This window comes from Bos indicus, chromosome 12 (assembly GCF_029378745.1).
Source record: "Bos indicus isolate NIAB-ARS_2022 breed Sahiwal x Tharparkar chromosome 12, NIAB-ARS_B.indTharparkar_mat_pri_1.0, whole genome shotgun sequence".
In the NCBI taxonomy this organism is placed as follows: Eukaryota; Metazoa; Chordata; class Mammalia; order Artiodactyla; family Bovidae; genus Bos; species Bos indicus.
This window is the reverse complement of record NC_091771.1, coordinates 14,057,839-14,075,236: the sequence shown is the minus strand read 5'-3', so window position 1 is coordinate 14,075,236 and position 17,398 is coordinate 14,057,839. Positions and strand designations below refer to the sequence as shown.

General features: G+C 42.3%; 1 long non-coding RNA gene across 1 annotated transcript; it reads left to right on the top strand.

The window, feature by feature from the left end:
- Positions 1-9,883: 9,883 nt before the first annotated feature.
- Positions 9,884-15,985, top strand: LOC139186129 (uncharacterized). Its single transcript, XR_011569633.1, has 3 exons — positions 9,884-10,266; positions 14,408-14,559; positions 15,302-15,985. It is a non-coding gene; the product is annotated as an uncharacterized lncRNA (long non-coding RNA).
- The last annotated feature ends 1,413 nt before the right edge of the window (positions 15,986-17,398 follow it).

The window sequence follows — 17,398 nt, the reverse complement described above, 5'->3', positions numbered from 1 at the left end:
TACTCTAGGATTTCTCTAGGATGAAAAACTAAAGAATAATTTTTTATGTAGACTTTTGAACCATATTTTATGTTTTAATTAAGCACGACTTAATGGATTGGGTTTGGGAAAGTATTCCTTAATATAAAAATGAAACGGATCTGTCCATTAGTCTGCTGTGATAAACAAATCCGGACTTTTCTCTCAATTATAAGTTATCAAGGATAAAATTTCCTTAGGCTGAGTTAATAAATCAATTGGTTTGTTTCAGATTTACTGATTTTTACAGGAATTTTTCTAATTATAGGTTTTAGTACATATTTTAGCCATTTAATTAGCACTAGGAGAAGGCGAGGAGAAGGCAGTGGCACCCCACTCCAGTACTCTTGCCTGGAAAATCCCATGGACGGAGGAGCCTGGTAGGCTGCAGACCATGGGGTCGAGAAGAGTCGGACACGATTGAGCGACTTCACTTTCACTTTTCCCTTTCATGCATTGGAGGAGGAAATGCCAACCCACTCCAGTGTTCTTGCCTGGAGAATCCCAGGGACGGGGGAGCCTGGTGGGCTGCCATCTGTGGGGTCGCACAGAGTCGGACACGACTGACGTGACTTAGCAGCAGCAGCAGCAGTAGGCACTTTGTTGCTAAGACAGGCAACATGGTAATTTTTTTTCCATTGGATTGGTGTTCACATGGGCAAACACAACAGAGATTTGGGGCTCCTTCAAAAAAAATATTTTTCTTCTTTAAACCAGCGTCTTTCCTGGATGGACAATAACTCAAGGAGAAAAACTTGGGGCATCACAGTTTTCTCAGTACAAGTCATCAATCCAGTAAAGCTTCTATCACAAAAACAGGCTATGCCATGGCAACCAATGGAATTCTGACTATTTGTGGGAGGGCCAAGAAACACAGGTGGATCATTTTTCCCTTAAACTTCATTAGATACAAAGAAAAGGATAGTCAACAGAAAACCTGTAATCCAGAATCTACTTAACAATGTTTATACCAATACCTTTCATGAAAACCTGCTGATAATATTGGAAACTCTATTCTCATTTATTAGGCAATTTGCTAAATAATGACAGGAGAGTCAACATCCCTGTGCACGTAGCATGCTGGGAACTGTGGGCTGCAGGTTAAAAAAAGACTGTAGTTAAATATGCTTTGAGTCACATACCTGGGCTTCCTTGAATATTTTTGAGAAGCATATTAAAGCTTGGATTGCCTATTCTACTTTTATAAAGTGCTTTTGTAAAGTGACACAACTTAGGCGTTGGATCACATGCGTCACAGTTTCTAAGTAATACGTCAGCTCCAGACTCTCAATTCTACAGCACTTTCTCAGTTTTTCTGCTACATCAGCTGCCATTCACTAAGAGCTCACAGTTCATGCACAACACACAAGATGCTGTCAGTGTCTAGGCTTATCCCACCCAACTCAGTGCACTTTTCGGGTCTCCTTCCTCTACTTAATCCTAATTCCCTTCATTCCATTTTCTCACCCCCAACTCCTGCCTACAGCCACACATGTCTGAAATAATTCCCATTCAGCTAGCTCCACATTCCTCTCCTTTAAATGCTCCATGTATTTAGAAGGTCTGAAAAATCTCAAAACTTCTGAAGTCTTTTAAAAGGAGTTTTATATCTACCCTATTACTTTGCTAGACTCAAACATACTTTCCATGTTTTCCTCCCATCATCTACTTTTTCTGGCCATATAATATTATAGCAGCAGCTAAGTCTGGCAGACTATCAACTTTTGATGCTAAATAAATCTTCATAATGATGGAGGCTAATAAAGCAATTATCTAAGATCAGACTCCGGCAGTCACTAATGATGGCATGTGAGGAGAATGTCACTAAACTCCCTCAATTACAAGGATTTATTTCATTCTTTTAAAAAAATGTAGCCTGACTTTCCAGCTACACAAAACAGAATGGAAAAAAGAAACCACTATCACAAATTGGTGTCAGGCTTCTTAACAAATGTGTGCTTGTTTTGTGATAGTGTGTTTTGTTTTTTTTAATATCCAGAATCACCACTGGTGACTAGTAACAGGAGGGATGTTTATCTGTAAAAATAGAAGTAATTCCATGAAGACCAAAAAGCATAAGTAGAATATATTTAGAATATGCTCATGTACTTGGAGGATTTCTGGTAAATAAAATTTGAATATTCCATTGAAATCTCACATTAGGTTTCTAGTCTTTGCATCAAATGAGTAAAATAATCATTCCTAATGATTGATAATTATTTTGATTATCAATGTTTGATAATTATTACATGTTTGATAATTGTTGCATTCTGTTGGGTTTTTTTGTTCTTTTCCTGTAATAATAAGCCAACAAATCCAGAACAACAGTTTTATATCATAATGTTGCCACCTTTCTGTGGGGATTTGATCCTAAATATGACCAGAAAAGTTAGTCCCAAAATGTCCCCTTGGCAATAATCTATTTCTTGATTCTCATTTCATTCTAAAACATTCCCCAAGGGGCATACCGAGTGTGGGTGCTTTTATTTGTCAATCTGCTCTTAGAACAACAGTGAAGAAGTAGCAATTCTTATTTATGTTTCAGAGACATCCAGAGACGATTTTAAATTCTTGCATATTGACTAACTGGCTTTCAGTTAAAATGTGGATTGAGCACGAACATGTACCATTTTTCCTCTAGAAACTTCAGTAGGGAGGCAGTAAAGGCAATAAAACATTGAAATCCACAAGTACACAGAGAATGCCATTGTAGTGATATTACTCCTCGACAGAAAAGAAAAATTGTTTGGGGGAGATCCTCCCCCATCCTCCAAGCTCCTTCACCTCCTCACGCTTAAGTCTCCATTTCACAGCTGCGGATGATTTCCAGCACTCTCCCACCCACGGCCCCTGTGTGTCCTATTTACACTTGACATCCAGACGGAAAGCTGGCTCCCCGTCGTTCAGCCCCTTGATTCTTCCAGTGGCAGCACCTTGTACATTCTCTTCCCGCAACCACCCAGAAATTAGAGTTTAACCATCCCAGCCTTAACCATCTGATAAGTATATACTGTTCCAGACATCCTGGGCTTCCGTCAGTCCTAAGTAGAATGTCCGCCTTGGGGAAAGTGCATAGACTATTTTTACGATTCCATGCTGTCATCTTACTCCACATTCTAGGCTTGCTGAAGTCCTCCTTCCTACCTCATGGCCCAGAAAAGAACAAAGGAAGAAAAGAAGGAAAAAGATTAAGAAGACGTGGCTCTGTAAATTTCTAATCTCCTTTCTTTCCCCTGCTAGCACAAATTTTATTTTAGTTTATTATAATTCTCATATTTTTTCTGCCTCTTCCTTTCCTTTACACTATTCTTATTACTTCTTTTTTCTCTACCTATACCTGCTATAGTTTAACAAGATGTTAGAAAAATGGAATCGTTTTGGAATGATTGACATTTTAAATTTTTTTTTTTTTTAAATTTGTTGAACACTAGCATTTACTGAGTACTGGAAACCAATTTTAGCAGAGATCCAAAGTGGTGGCCCATAGACTGTATCCACCTGAAGTTTTGTCTTCAAGTATTTGAATTTTTTTGTTTGTTTAAGTTTTTGACCATGCCACATAGCATGTGGGATCTTAGTTCCCTGACCAGGGGTGAAACCCATGTTCCCTGCAGTAGAAACATGGAGTCTTAAGCACTGGACTACCAGGGAATGCTGAATTTTTTATTTAATATATTTGGTATGTAACATCGAAGCTGGAGCTTCAATTCTTTGGCCACCTGATGCAAAGAGCTGACTCATCGGAAAAGACCCAACTCATTGGAAAAGACCCTGATGCTGGGAAAGACTGAAGGCAAAAGGAGAAGGGGGCAGCAGAGGATGAGATTGTAAGATAGCAACTTACTCAATGGACATGAAAATGAGTGAAGTCGGGAAAAAAGTAGAGGACAGAGGAGCCTGGCAGGCTGCAATCCATGGAGTCCTGGATTTGGACCCGACATAGTGACTGAATGACAACATTGTGTAAACTTAAGGTGTACAAGATGTTCTTTGATACACTTCTGTATTGTAATATGATTACCATTGTAGTGATATTTATCACATTACATAATTATAGGACAATATTATTGTCTAGATTTAGAATGATTTTTTAAATTAATGTACTTCTTAGAGGAGTTTTAAGTTTATAGAAAAATTGAACAGAAAGTATGGAGTTCCCACATAGTCTCTTTCTAAGACATCCCACCTTTTGCCCACAGTTTTCCTATTATTAACACTTTGCATTGGTGTGGTACAATCAGTGGACCAATACTGACACATTATTATTAACTAAAGTTCACAATTTTACACCAGGGTTCATTGTGTTGTACGGTTCTGTGGTTTTGATAAACGCATGGTCATATAGCCACTGTTATGGTATTATGCAGAATAGTTTTCTTCCCTAAAAATGCTCTGTGTGCCAGCTATTCATCTCCTTCCCCTACCCCACCAACCCCACTAACCCCCTGGCAACCTCTGATATTTCTACTCTGTCTGTAGATCTGTTTTCCAGAATGTCATAGAATCATACAGTATGGAGCCTTTCAGCCTGGCTTCTTTCATTTGCAATATGCACTGTTTCCTCCATGACTTTTTCACTAGCTCACTTCTTCCCATCACTAAGTAATTTTCCATTGTCTGAATGTACCACAATTTGCCTATCCATTCATCTATTGAATTACATCTTGGTTGCATACAATTTGGACAGGTTGAAGTAAAGTGGCTATAAAAATGTGTGTGCAATGTTTTATGTGGACCTGAGTTTTGGCTCATTTGGGAGCATGATCGCTGGATCATATGGCAAGATTATGTTTAGCTTTGACACAGACTCACTTTTTTTAATATTTTAAAAATAAAGAAATGAGGCACTTCTAAATAGGACATGGGAAATAGCCTTCCTTCCATTGCTGCTCCAAACCTGCTCGATAGTAGGTCTCGTAATACTTAACATGTTAACCTTTTATCCTGTACGTGTCTTCTCTTGAAGATCCTCTGTACCAATCAGAATCTTATAGACCTGGATGCTGATGGCGAGAACCAAAATGCCCTGGACAAGATTTCCTGCATAAGATCTTTTTCTGGGGTTAGTGAGATTTGAAAGCAGAAAGGTCAACTTTGACTCCAAGATCTGCTATTTATCAGCTCCTAATGGCAGCTACTTAGCCTCTCATAGCCTCAGCTTCCCATCCATAAAACAGTGATAGAAGTAAGAGCATAATGGCATTGGAAGGGATTTGATGAGACACCATGTGCAAAGCTCAAAGGACAGAGTCAGGGACTTGGGACACTCAACAAAAGTTTATTTCCCCGCTTTGATTAAGACCACTTGAATGCTGTGCTACATTTTTTTCTCTGCATTTCATTTCATTGGTGATGCCAGTGGTTAGCCTATCTCCACTTAGGAGACTAGGAAATCACTGATAAGACTTTTAAGTGAATTCTTGAAAAAGTCTTGAAAAGCCTTCTAAGAATGAGTGACATTTTGAGGAATTCAGATAGAAATTGACCTTGGCCTCGGCTCTCTTGATAGTGTTTCTCTTAAGGATCTTTAATGCATTACCCTCCCTAGAGTATCTGCATTTTAAGCGAGGGTTCCAAAAGATAATGCAGAGGAATTAGTGTCCAATTGAATTTTAATTGATCTTGTAGTTTACTCTCTTTAACCTGCCCTAGGAAATACCAGTCTTTCTGCAACATAGCCTAACATGTCTACAGAATTCAACTCAGACTCTTCAAACAACCATGGCAAGTCCCACAAGGATTGCAAGGCTCAAATGAAAGGAACACCACAGTGTTGAGACTGATCAGGGCCTTGTGAAAAGAAAATGTGACTGCTGTCTTGTTTTGTTTGTGGATGTAAATATATAAATTATTTTTTGTGGAAATAGATTTATCTTTAAGCATGTTTTAGCCCTAGCTAGCACAGGAAGGATCCAAAGTTAAGTAACTTTACAGAGATAGAAAGTGCTGAGATCTGCTGATCACTTTTAGGATGTGTCTTATCTCTGAGAGTTAGCTCAGTGCTTTGAAAGTGAAAGTGGAAGTTGCTCAGTCGTGTCTGACTCTTTGAGACCCCATGGACTGTATAGTCCCTGGAATTCTCCAGGCCAGAATACTGGAGTGGATAGCCTCTCCCTTCTCCAGGGGATCTTCCCAATCCAGGGATTGAACCCAGGTCTCCCACATTGTAGGCGGATTCTTTACCAGCTGAGCCACAAGTGCTTTAGCATCATAAGAAATTATATCTCCCCTTTGTCTCTCTCAATGGCTACTGAGGGATTAGCCATTGTTTAAATGCACCTATATTATGAGCATCTGCCAGTTACAGACCCCAATATTATTTCCCGAGGACAATTTACCCTCCCGATTTTCAGGGTTATGTTATATTTGTATCCTTGTATCCTTATGATATATTTGTATCCAGTGTTTTCCCTTCCTCAAAAGAGGGCATGTCTTATTTATCCCTGTATTTTGTGTATATGATGCTGAATATCTATTGACAATCACCATGATCTTAGTGTAAATCAGAAAATGAAAGATGCCAATTCTCTCTTTACAGTGTAACCCAATGGTTAACAATTTCCACTTCACAATTTACAAATTCCCCAGATCACAGATAGCATTATAGCACAGAATTTTTTCCATAAGGTTCAGTCAGATATCGTTAAAAACTCTTAATTGACCCCCTAAGACCTTTATAATTCTATAAATAGAGGAGTAGACTCATTTATAAAGCAACTAATATGAATGCTGTCTGGAAAATTTATTGAAATAGTTTTTGAATTGCCTTTCCTTATTTCCTTACGGGACAAATAGTAAAAGCATTCATATCATGGCTCCAAGCCACCGCCAATGTGGCATTCCCACGCCACAAATTAGTCTAAACTCCTATTTTGCTGCTTAATCATCATTATTTCCTAGATTTCTTATTTTTGCTTCACTTTCATGCCAACACTCTGCATTGGTTGGTTTGAGTTATTTGTTGTTTTTCTGTCTGTGCCTTTGTTTAGCAGGAACATTTTCCATAAAATACAGAGGTTCTCTTGCTTCACAAAAGCTGCATGGATTAGGCCCTATGAACCAAGGACCCTGAAGTTAGGCTGAGATGAGGGCCTTGCACAGGTCTCACCCCAGGAACAGGACTCACCTGCCAGTGACCCTCCCCTCAGTGTGCAGAACTCAAAAGCGTAGCTCAGGCAAGTTCAAATGACTACATTCTGTGGACCGCTGGAATTACTTAGCTGTAGTGGAAACTGCACAATTCTCTAAACGCCAGTGGTCTTATAATGATGTTTTAAATTTTAGTATAATTTGTGAATATACAGCTTGTTTGAGTCCAAACGAGAGGGAGACTAAATTAGTGCGCCCCAGTGTGAGTCAGGAGTTGGGCAGCTTGCTTTATGCTTGAGAGACATGACATCGTTTAATTCTCTCACTAACTTTATAAAGTAATTGTATTGTTCCCATTTTAAAAGAAACGAAAGCTCTGAGATTTAAATTTTACCAGCTTTATACAGTTAATAATTGGCCAGGAAATAATTCAAAATGGGGTCTGTCTGACTGAAACCTTGATGCTCTGACCACAGCATCAGTGTTACCTGGGAGGTGGCTGAAAATGCAAAATCTCTGAGAAACTGCTACCAGTTTATAGGCAATTATAGACGGAGGGCTGACAAATGTCAAAATGCCTAGGAAAGAATGGAAAACTGGAAACTGAGGCAGAGAAGGATGGCAAAGATCAGCAAGGTTAAATTCACTACTTAATTAGGTAATTAAACTTTGAATCTATTCTTTTCTCTAGAACCTTATACCCTACCCTCAGATTGCTTTAGATTTCCTCTCAAACATTCTCCTCTGTTGTATTGCTAGTCTTTCAGATCCCAGTTAGTGAAGTGGCCCTATATGCTCATGGCTTATCCTAGGGGTCATTTTTAATTACTCATTTTTCACTCTCCTACACCTAACCCATCACAACTTCTTTTAGATTCACCTCTGAAATAAATAGCAAAATCAGTCACACACCACCATCACCACGCTTGCCCCAAACACTGCATTTCTTTCCTGGGTGGTCTTATATCTCTCCATCCTTCCCGATTCTTTTTTGAACATCAGCAAGTCATTCACTACGCTTGCAAAGTAGAAGTCAAAGTAATACTTTAAATTATCACTAATAATACTTTACCATATTTAGAATAAAGTTCAGACTCCATATGTGGCAGCTTTTTCTACCAGCCCATTTTTTGTTTATCACACTTGTGTTAACACTGGCCTTTTTGGGGAACATATCCAATTCATTCTTCCCTTAGGGTCTTCATACATCTGTCTGTCTGGAAGGCTCTCCCCCAGATCTTTCCATGCCCTTTTTCATCATTCACATATTAGCTCAAATATCAGCTCCTTGGAGGAGTCCTACCTGCCTGTCTTGAATAGACCATCCCCTCCTGATCTGTGCTCATCTGTGTCCAATTCTTTTGCAACCCCATGAACTTTAGCCCATCAGGTTCCTCTGTCCATAGGTTTTTCTTTGACAAGAATACTGGAGCAGGTTGCCATTTCCTCCTCCAGGGGATTTTCCCAACCCAAGGATCGAACCTATATGCCCTGCATCTCCTGCATTGGCTTCTTCACCACTGAGCTACCTGGGAAGCCCAGCCCCTCCTGATATTTATTCCATTACCCTGTTTCACGTCTTTGTGACTCCATGGACCGTAGCATGCCAAGCTTCTCTGTCCTTCACTATCTCCAGGGGTTTGTGCAAATTCATAATCCATTGAGTCAGTGATGCCATCCAACCATCTCATCCTCTGAGTCAGAAACAACCTAGTTACTGAACAACAACAACCCTGTTTGGTTTTTTTCATAGCGCTGCTGCAAGTTAGGTTTCTCTGGAATCAGAAACTGAGGAGTAGTTTCCATGGAGGAAGTTCATTATTGGTTGTCTTGATCAACACCTGAGGAAGGGAAGGAAGACAAAAAGGGAGATATTAGGATACAAATGGCACCCCACTCCAGTACTCTTGCCTGGAAAATCCCATGGAAGGAGGAGCCTGGTAGGCTGCAGTCCATGGGGTTGTGAAGAGTCGGACACAACTGAGCGAGTTCACTTTCAGTTTTCACTTTCATGCATTGGAGAAGCAAATGGCAACCCACTCCAGTGTTCTTGCCTGGAGAATCCCAGGGATGGGGGAGCCTGGTGGGCTGCCGTCTATGGGGTCGCACAGAGTCGGACACGACTGAAGTGACTTAGCAGCAGCAGCACAGTCTTAACAAAAACCTCAGCAAACCCCACAGTTGAGTTCTGAAGCTGCAAAGTACAGAGATAACTGTTTCAGCAAGAGGCAACAAGTCTGACATCCTCAGGTCAACCTGCTCCTGGATGCCAGTGGCTGTCTTCAGTTCAGACTATTCCAAACAAAGTTGACAGCCAAAGCTATCCATTTGCAGCACTCTCAGCAGCTTGGGGAATAAGCTTTTTGGTACTGAATGAGGATCTAGGCTGCACTTGACAGAGTTCACAAGTCCACCCTTTGAATATACTTTGTAGACATTCTGGAAGCAGTTTTGTTAAGATTAAGATGCTGGTGTATCCTTTCTCAAGTAAAACTTACTGAGGTTTCGGACATTAGGTACAGCCCCAGCTTAGCAGCCAGTCTTGGAGTCCCAAGGGAAACTCACTGTCTGCTCCTCCACCACCCATTCTATATTCTCCTCAATCTCATCTGGTACCTCCGCAGGGCTGGGTGTCTCACCTGCTGGCAAAAACCCACCCACCAGCAGAGTCCGAGCTCCCAGTCACCATGTTCTTCTCTGACGAGGGTTTCTGAACTTGTCTATTACGGTTAAAAATGGGCAAAGCAGCACCAAGAGGCACCTAAAAAATATGGGTGTCAAATAGATTCTTCCCTGCCTGCACTGTATGACAGGCTCCCAGTCTCCTGATGCCAGGAGACATCCCCTTCTGGCCTGTCGGTCCCCTGGCACAAGGAACCCAGAGGGCCCAGCTGTCAACTACGGTTACAGGACTCAGCCGTGTCCTCTGGTGGAAGGACCAGAGGGAATCAGGGCCATTAAACCCACAGAACCTAGACATTGAAGGAGAGGAAGAGAAATTCTCCAAGAAGGTAACCGGGGTGATGGTAAGCAGGGCCAGTCCTGCCTCTACTAATTCTCGGAACTCTATTCTGCCCGCTGAGGATGCCACACCATATAACAGCCATTAATACCAAGTAGACACTGCACCCCGGATAAGGACCCGCACCTCTTTATGAGGTATGGTCTCAAAACTGATGCCTCAGCTGTGTCGTGAGTGTGGCGTTGTGTTGTGTGCCGAGTCAGGCTCTGCTGTGTTGTGAGTGTGGCGCTGCGGCGTGTGCCGAACCGGGCTCTGCTGTTGTGAGTATGGCGCTGCGGCGTGTGCGGAGCTGGTCTCTGCTGTGTTGTGAGCGTGGCGCTGCGGCGTGTGCGGAGCCGGGCTCTGCTGTTGTGAGTATGGCGCTTCGGCGTGTGTGGAGCCGGGCTCTGCTGTGTCGTGAGTGTGGCGCTGTGGCGTGTGCCGAGCTGGGCTCTGCTGTGTCGTGAGTGTAGCGTTGTGTTGTGTGCTGAGTCAGGCTCTGCTGTGTTGTGAGTGTGGCATTGTGCTGTGCGCCGAGCCAGACTCTGCTGGCGCAGTACATGGTAAGACCAGAGCATGTCACAATCTTGGGCCCACTGCTGCGTTTTGGTGCGTCCATGTAGCACTCACCTGAGGGAGCAAGTTGCTCCCAGCATCCCTGCAGTGAAGCCTATGAGCACATCCCCTGTATCTGGAGCCATGATAGTTTTAACACCTAGAAGACTCACCTTTGTGAGGCGAGAGCTGGGACTAAGTCACTTTCAGAACACATTTCGAAGTCAGTTCTTTCTTCAGCCTGGGGCAGAGTTGTAAGAGTGAAGGGGCAACCCTTTTAGGACTACCACAAGCTTCAGAATATTATAGAGAACCCCCAGCCACCCACCCCCACCCCCACTCCCGCAAAAAAACAGTCGGATTTTGATGACTGGAATTTCTGGATCAGTGTAGACCTCCAGGGCTAGGGTTCCAGCTACCGCAGGCTTATCCCATTAAAGTTTATGGAAGGTTTTGGGCCTCCACTGATATTCATTCTGTTTTATTCCAATCTCAAATTGCATGTTAAAGAAAACGAAAGGAGAAATCATATCCTTTAAATTCATTTATTAATTATGTGCATTTGCCAATTGGATGAAAAACAAGATGCCAACCTCTTGCCAAAAGCCAAGTGGAACCAAGGTTAAGTTATATTTACTTACCTAAAGAAAACTTCATATAAATACAGTTAATATTTTACACCTAGAACTATCTATCTATATGTGTGCTCAGTTGCTCAGTCATGTCTCACTCTTTGCTGCCATATGGACTGTAGCCCACCAGGCTCCTCTGTCCATGGAATTTTCCAGATAAGAATACTAGAATGGGTTGCCATTTCCTACTCCAGAGGATCTGCCTGACTCAGGGATCAAACCCATGTCTCTTGCTTCTCTTGCGTTGGCAGGTAGATTCTTTACCACTGAACCATCAGGGAAGCCCATCTATCTGTATATCTGTGTACATTTTTATGTCCTGATATATATATATATATATATATATATATATATATAAGGACATAGCAGATGTCACCTGATTTCCAGATAGTGAACCTTGCAATATTTCATTACAAATACACTCTTCAAAAGCATAATTTTTCACTTAATGACTAGGACCAGTCTATCCAAAATACACTCTTTGTAATAATATGAGATATGTGGGAAAGACAAGGAAGAAAAATCTGGGAAAACCACTAATGCTGAAATCGAACTGAAAATGCAAGACCTGCCAAGGTCATGCAAAGGGCGTGGTATGTGTCCATGGCTGCTGATGCAGTCAGCCAGGCTCCACAAAGTGGCTCTCAGCTCAACTGCAAAGACTAGTATAGGATTTTCTCACCCACCCTTCTTTCTACTTTGGTTTCTGCGTGAACCTAAATAAATACATTCTTCATCTGGAGGGGTCTGGTTATTGGCTTCAGAGAGAAACCAGAGTATTGAACTTGGCCATGGAAACCGTGGTTTACGATGCCTGTGAGCCACGGTCCTGTTTACACAGGGAGAGGAGCTGGCTGCAGGGATCAGGTAGCTTCTTTTGCTGCTGAATTTCAATGAGCAGAATCGATCAACAGAATCGGGACATGGAAAGCCCTGGCAGGCTCCAGCCTCCTCTGGGATGAGGCCAGTGTGGGGACTTGAGCCTGACACAGAACTTTTACATTTAATATTAAAGACACCTGAGCAACAGCACATTCCCAGGAGGCTCTTTCTCTGAAGAGTCAGTGTCAAGGCTGTGTGGCCTTCTCCTTCCTGACCTATTGTCTGAGACCACGCAGATATAAAAGGCATCTTCTTTTGAAGAGAGTTAAGGAAACAATGCATAATAGTCGTTACCTAACTCTGGGAGTTGGTGATGGACAGGGAGGCCTCGCGTGCTGTGGTTCATGGGGTCGCAAAGAGTCAGACATGACTGAGCGACTGAACTGAATTGAACTGAAACATCTTACTGACATAATTAGCAGACAAATGCAAGCAAAAGGTTGTAAATTGAGTGAGTGAATTTAGAATTTCATTTTGTCCTTAGATTTCCCTTTCTCAAACCTGAGAGCCACAATAAATCAACTCCACACTCTGGAGGTGGGACAGGGAAGTCTTGAGTACAGTCACCAGGCAAGCAAGATTCAAGGATACTGGTGAGACCCCAGTGTGTTTCTGGTTTTATCTGGTTGTGCTTTGGTAGGAAAACATTTCACAGCAGCAACTCCTTCAATATTACTCCTTGTAGGGTGTCTCTGATTCCTCTTGACTTATTTCACTGACAAAAAGCATGTTTTTAATCTGCTTTGCATCACTGAGCCAACTGAGAAAATGGGTCCTGTTCCTCATGAATTATTGAAGCTCGTTGTCAGCAACTATAAACCCCAGAGGCAGATGACAGCCCCAGAAGCTGAGAGAAGACAGCCCAATCTGTGGAGCCCAGTGGGGGGAAAAAGGGAGAAAGAAAATCACTCTTGAATGGAAAATTGAAGAAACTCCTGTTTCGGTTTAGAATATGGATGTGAGGGAGCTCTTCACAACCAACCCAAATCAAAACTGATGTATAAGTCTTCTTGGATAAAGTTTTATGCTATTTCTCTTGTACTTGTGCTTTCCTTAACATATTACTTGGTTGGGATCAGAATCAATTAAAGTGATTAAAATGATAAGTTTCAGAGGTAAAGCTTGTGGGCACTTAACATACATATTGATTCAAAAAAGTTAGTATATAAAATAAAACAAGTCTGTTTCTCACCAGGTGGAACTAAAATGAAGAGCACTGAGTATTTTCATGGGGTTCGTGTGAGTCCGGTTCTCCCTGTTGTCAGTTTTAATTCGTTATCTATTCATTCAGTATTTGCTGAAGTCTCTCAGTAACTTTCTCTCTGTTCTTTTTTTTAGCATTTACTTGGCCGCGTTGGGTCGGGTTGCGCGCACAGGGTCCTCGTTGCGGTGTGTGGGCTTCTCTCTAGTTGTGGCCTATGGGCTCAGTAGTTGCGGTGCTGGTGGGCTTAGTTGTCCCAAGCCATGTGGGATCTTAGTTCCCAGACCAGGGGTCGAACCCATGTCCCCTGCCTTGGAAGGCAGATTCTTAACCACTGGACCACCAGGGAAGTTCCTCTCTGTTCTTCTCGAAGAAAATACTCTTAAGAGAGAACAGAGGCCATCGGGTATCAGGGCCATGTGCTCAGCCTTGTGTAGGGAGGTGCCTTCCCCTTTCTGAGTCCCAGTGGCCTGCATCTGTATGACCCAAAGAGTGAATGCCCCCTTAATCCTGACGCCCTTGGCATCTCACTCGCCCACCCTAGTCTAAGCCCTGCCTCCATAAAGGTCACTTTGGTGAATTTTATGACTCCAGAGACATCTTAGGTATAAAGATCTTGTCTCTACTCTGTCTCCTCATAGTGGAAAGCTAGTAAAAGTGTAAACAGCTCACCCTGACTCCAAGGTTAATTGCACCCCCAAGCCCAGCTGTAGTGGCTGCTTTCCAAAGGAGCTGCCCACATTGGGGGCAAGGAAGCGCCGTTGCACTGAGGGAGGTCACGAGGGCACTTGCTGAATGCTGACACTGGACATTCTTGCTCAGTGCTGATTGCTTCTTTGGTTCCTGTCTTGTGCTTTGGCTCTGAGCTTTGCTAACTGTGACTTTTGGCTCTGGTTCCTTTTGGGTTTCTGCCCGCTGGCCTCCATGTTTTCTCAGTAGCCGACCTTGCAGCTCTGACCATCAGCTGTGTCCTTGCTCTGGCTTGTTGCATTCATTCCCTTTAGGCCTCCTGCTCTCTTTTCTCCACAGTCCTGGGCTGAGGTCCTAAGGCCATGCCACAATCCAAGGTTTGGTCACTGACAGTGTGTCCTGGGAAGGAGAAGGGAGGCCAGAAACATTCGTTTTCTATTATTCTTCATGAAAAACAGACTAAAAAGAGTCTGCCCTTCTGGACTACATAGGTATGTTATAAAGATTAACATCCGTGAAGCCTGTGTGGATTAATGTAAAAAGCAGCCATGTAGAAGATTGCCAAGCTATTGCCTTGGCAACATCCCCACGTTAGGAAGAGACCTAAAACACAAGCTGTCATTATAAAGTAAGGAGGCTTGTTTTTTCCCCTACCAAACGCATCAAACTGTATACTTGTAGATAACTCTTGTCCCTTTCAAATTAATCATTGTGGGGAAATGGTCACTTATTACAGCAACTAATGCCCACTCAAAAAAATTTTTTGACTCAACTTTTGGTGTTTCCTTTAAGGACAGAGGCTTTTTATCTTTCCCTCAAATCTCCTTAGTGGTAAAGTGTCTTTATTTTATCAAGGTTGTCCTGAATTTAAAACAACCAAATCTGGAAGGAAAGTCAGCCATGAGTCAGGGAAGCATTGGAGAGAGACAGATACACAGAGCGAAATTGATTGATTCCACCTGAAACTAAGAAGAAAAAAAGACTTGACTCTGTAGTAGTAAGGTGGATGTGCATGTCTGCAGGCATGCATGTGGATGGTGGAATGATTGTGTATAGGAAAGTCAGAGAGAAGAGCCTTGGTATTTCAATTTGTTGGTAGTGACTTTGCATCCCACTGAACAAAGAATGCAAATCGAACAGGCCATGCATGCTACAGCTTCCATCCCTGTCAGGACAATTTCTCAGCTTCAGTCTTGATTAGAAGCATAATTTTTTTTTTTTTTTTTTAAACAGACGATGCTGTCAGCTGGAAGGAAAAAGTCCCACAGGGCACATCACGGGAATGTCTCTCCACCCAGGGTTCACATAGCTTTGTCATCATATCTGATCTCTGCTGCCGCAGATAACAGGCCAACAGAACTGGACGTGCAGACTTGGGAAGGCTTTCAGTTGAATTTTTGAGTAAAAGGTTACTATACAGACTGGTCAGCTCCTTTTGTACCACTGCCGCTATTCTTTAGGTCCAGCATTTCTTCCCTCAGGCCTCTCTGTGCCTTTATAAAGATCAGCAATTATTTTCAGCTCCAAGCAGGATGCTGCCATGCAGGGGCTCCCCAGAGGCAATAAGTCTGGGAGAGAAGGGGGATGATTTACAGATCAACAGCTACCTGGTAGATACTGTGGGATACCTTGCTGTCAACACCAAAGGATTCATGAGCATAGCTTTGTGAGCCATAAAAAAAATCTGTAAGAAAAAAAAAAGGAATCAAAATCCTTTCTCCTCCTCTTGAAAAATCTGGTGGTTTCTTTCTTTGTCTTTGGAGGCTAATGCCATTTTTAGATTCCTATGAAAAAGACAGAAACATTCTTGCTTTGTGAATTCTGGTATTTAAACTCATACTGTGTGTAATCTAGCCAACATTAACAGTGGAATGAATTCCCTGTGTTTGCAATATTTCCTGGATCCCCAGGGGGGTCTGCCTGTCGGATGCTACTGAGGACCACTTAAGGCTAAGTCAGGACGGAGGTGCTCAGCCCCCCATGCCTGCTATGACTCTCAGCTGTACCGTTCACCTCCCCACCCTGTAATGGGCATTTCTCCCTCACCAACCGGCCTGTACTATCCGCTTGCCACATTTCAGGAGCTGAAATGCCAGAGTATCGTGAGGTCCCAGGTTCAGGTTTTTCTTTTTTTTCCTAGTTTTATCCCTCTGGTAGATGCCACATTATTTTAGAATGGATTAGCTGAATCTGTTTTGCCCTGTCACCTGAATTCAATTAAGCTTAACAATTACTTATGGAATCCTTGCTAAGGACAGATACTAAAGCTACAGAGGGTAAATGAAAATTGAAGACATCATTCAGTATCTAATTGGGTGGATATTCAAGCACAAAAAAAGCAATGTGTTAATAACACAAGGTAGAATGAGATAGGTGTCTCAGGATACATGAAACATCGTTCCTTGACCACTGTACTGCGAAATACTGGCCATCAGGAATGGGATACTACTGATGAGGAAAAGAGTGAAACACAGAAATCAGGAAGCCGCTCCATCAAACACTTGTGCAGTAAATCCTTTGCCTATGCTGGTAGTTTCTGAATGCTACTAGGTAGGTCAGTCTGTTTTCAGGGTATAAGTGCGACGAGGCTGTTATTTACTTTTTTAAATACATTACCTTTTAGAGCAGCTTTAGGTTTACAGCAAACTTGAAAGGAAGGTACAGACACTTCCCCTATGTTCCTACCTCAACAAAGGGCCCTCACACCACAATGGAAATCTCCTACGTTCTACAGCTAAGACCCCATGCAACCAAAAATAAATGAATAAATAAATACTTTTTTAAACATTAGGAAGAAACCTCATAGGCCATCTGACCTAGCCCTCCAGAAAAGGCTGAATTCCTTCCTTCAACAGAAAACTTAATCAAAAGACACAGTCCAACATTTCTCTAAACAGACCCATAAGTGATTTATTCACTTCCTCATGACCCAGTAGTCTATTCTTTATTCAAACAACACTGCTCATTTTTTCCCATATTAAGAGAAAGTCTGCTCCGCTGCAGTATCCCCCAGATGGCTTTATAAACCCTCCATTAGGAAAGCTCTCAGGTGTGGAAACAGGTATCATGACCCATTACCTCTCTATTGCCCACCTCACCCCTCCACACCATTCTCTTCTGCAGCCCAGCACTATCAAGTCCCTCAATAGGTATTCCCTCAATTATTTATTTTGTTAGAATGTAAAAATAATCAGTGACTATAGTAGAAAATGGGTTTCCCTGGTGGCTCAGATGGTAAAGAGTCTGCCTGCAATGAGGGAGACCTGGGTTTGATCCCTGGGTCAGGAAGATCCCTGGAGAAGGGAATGGCTACCCACTCCAGTATTCTTT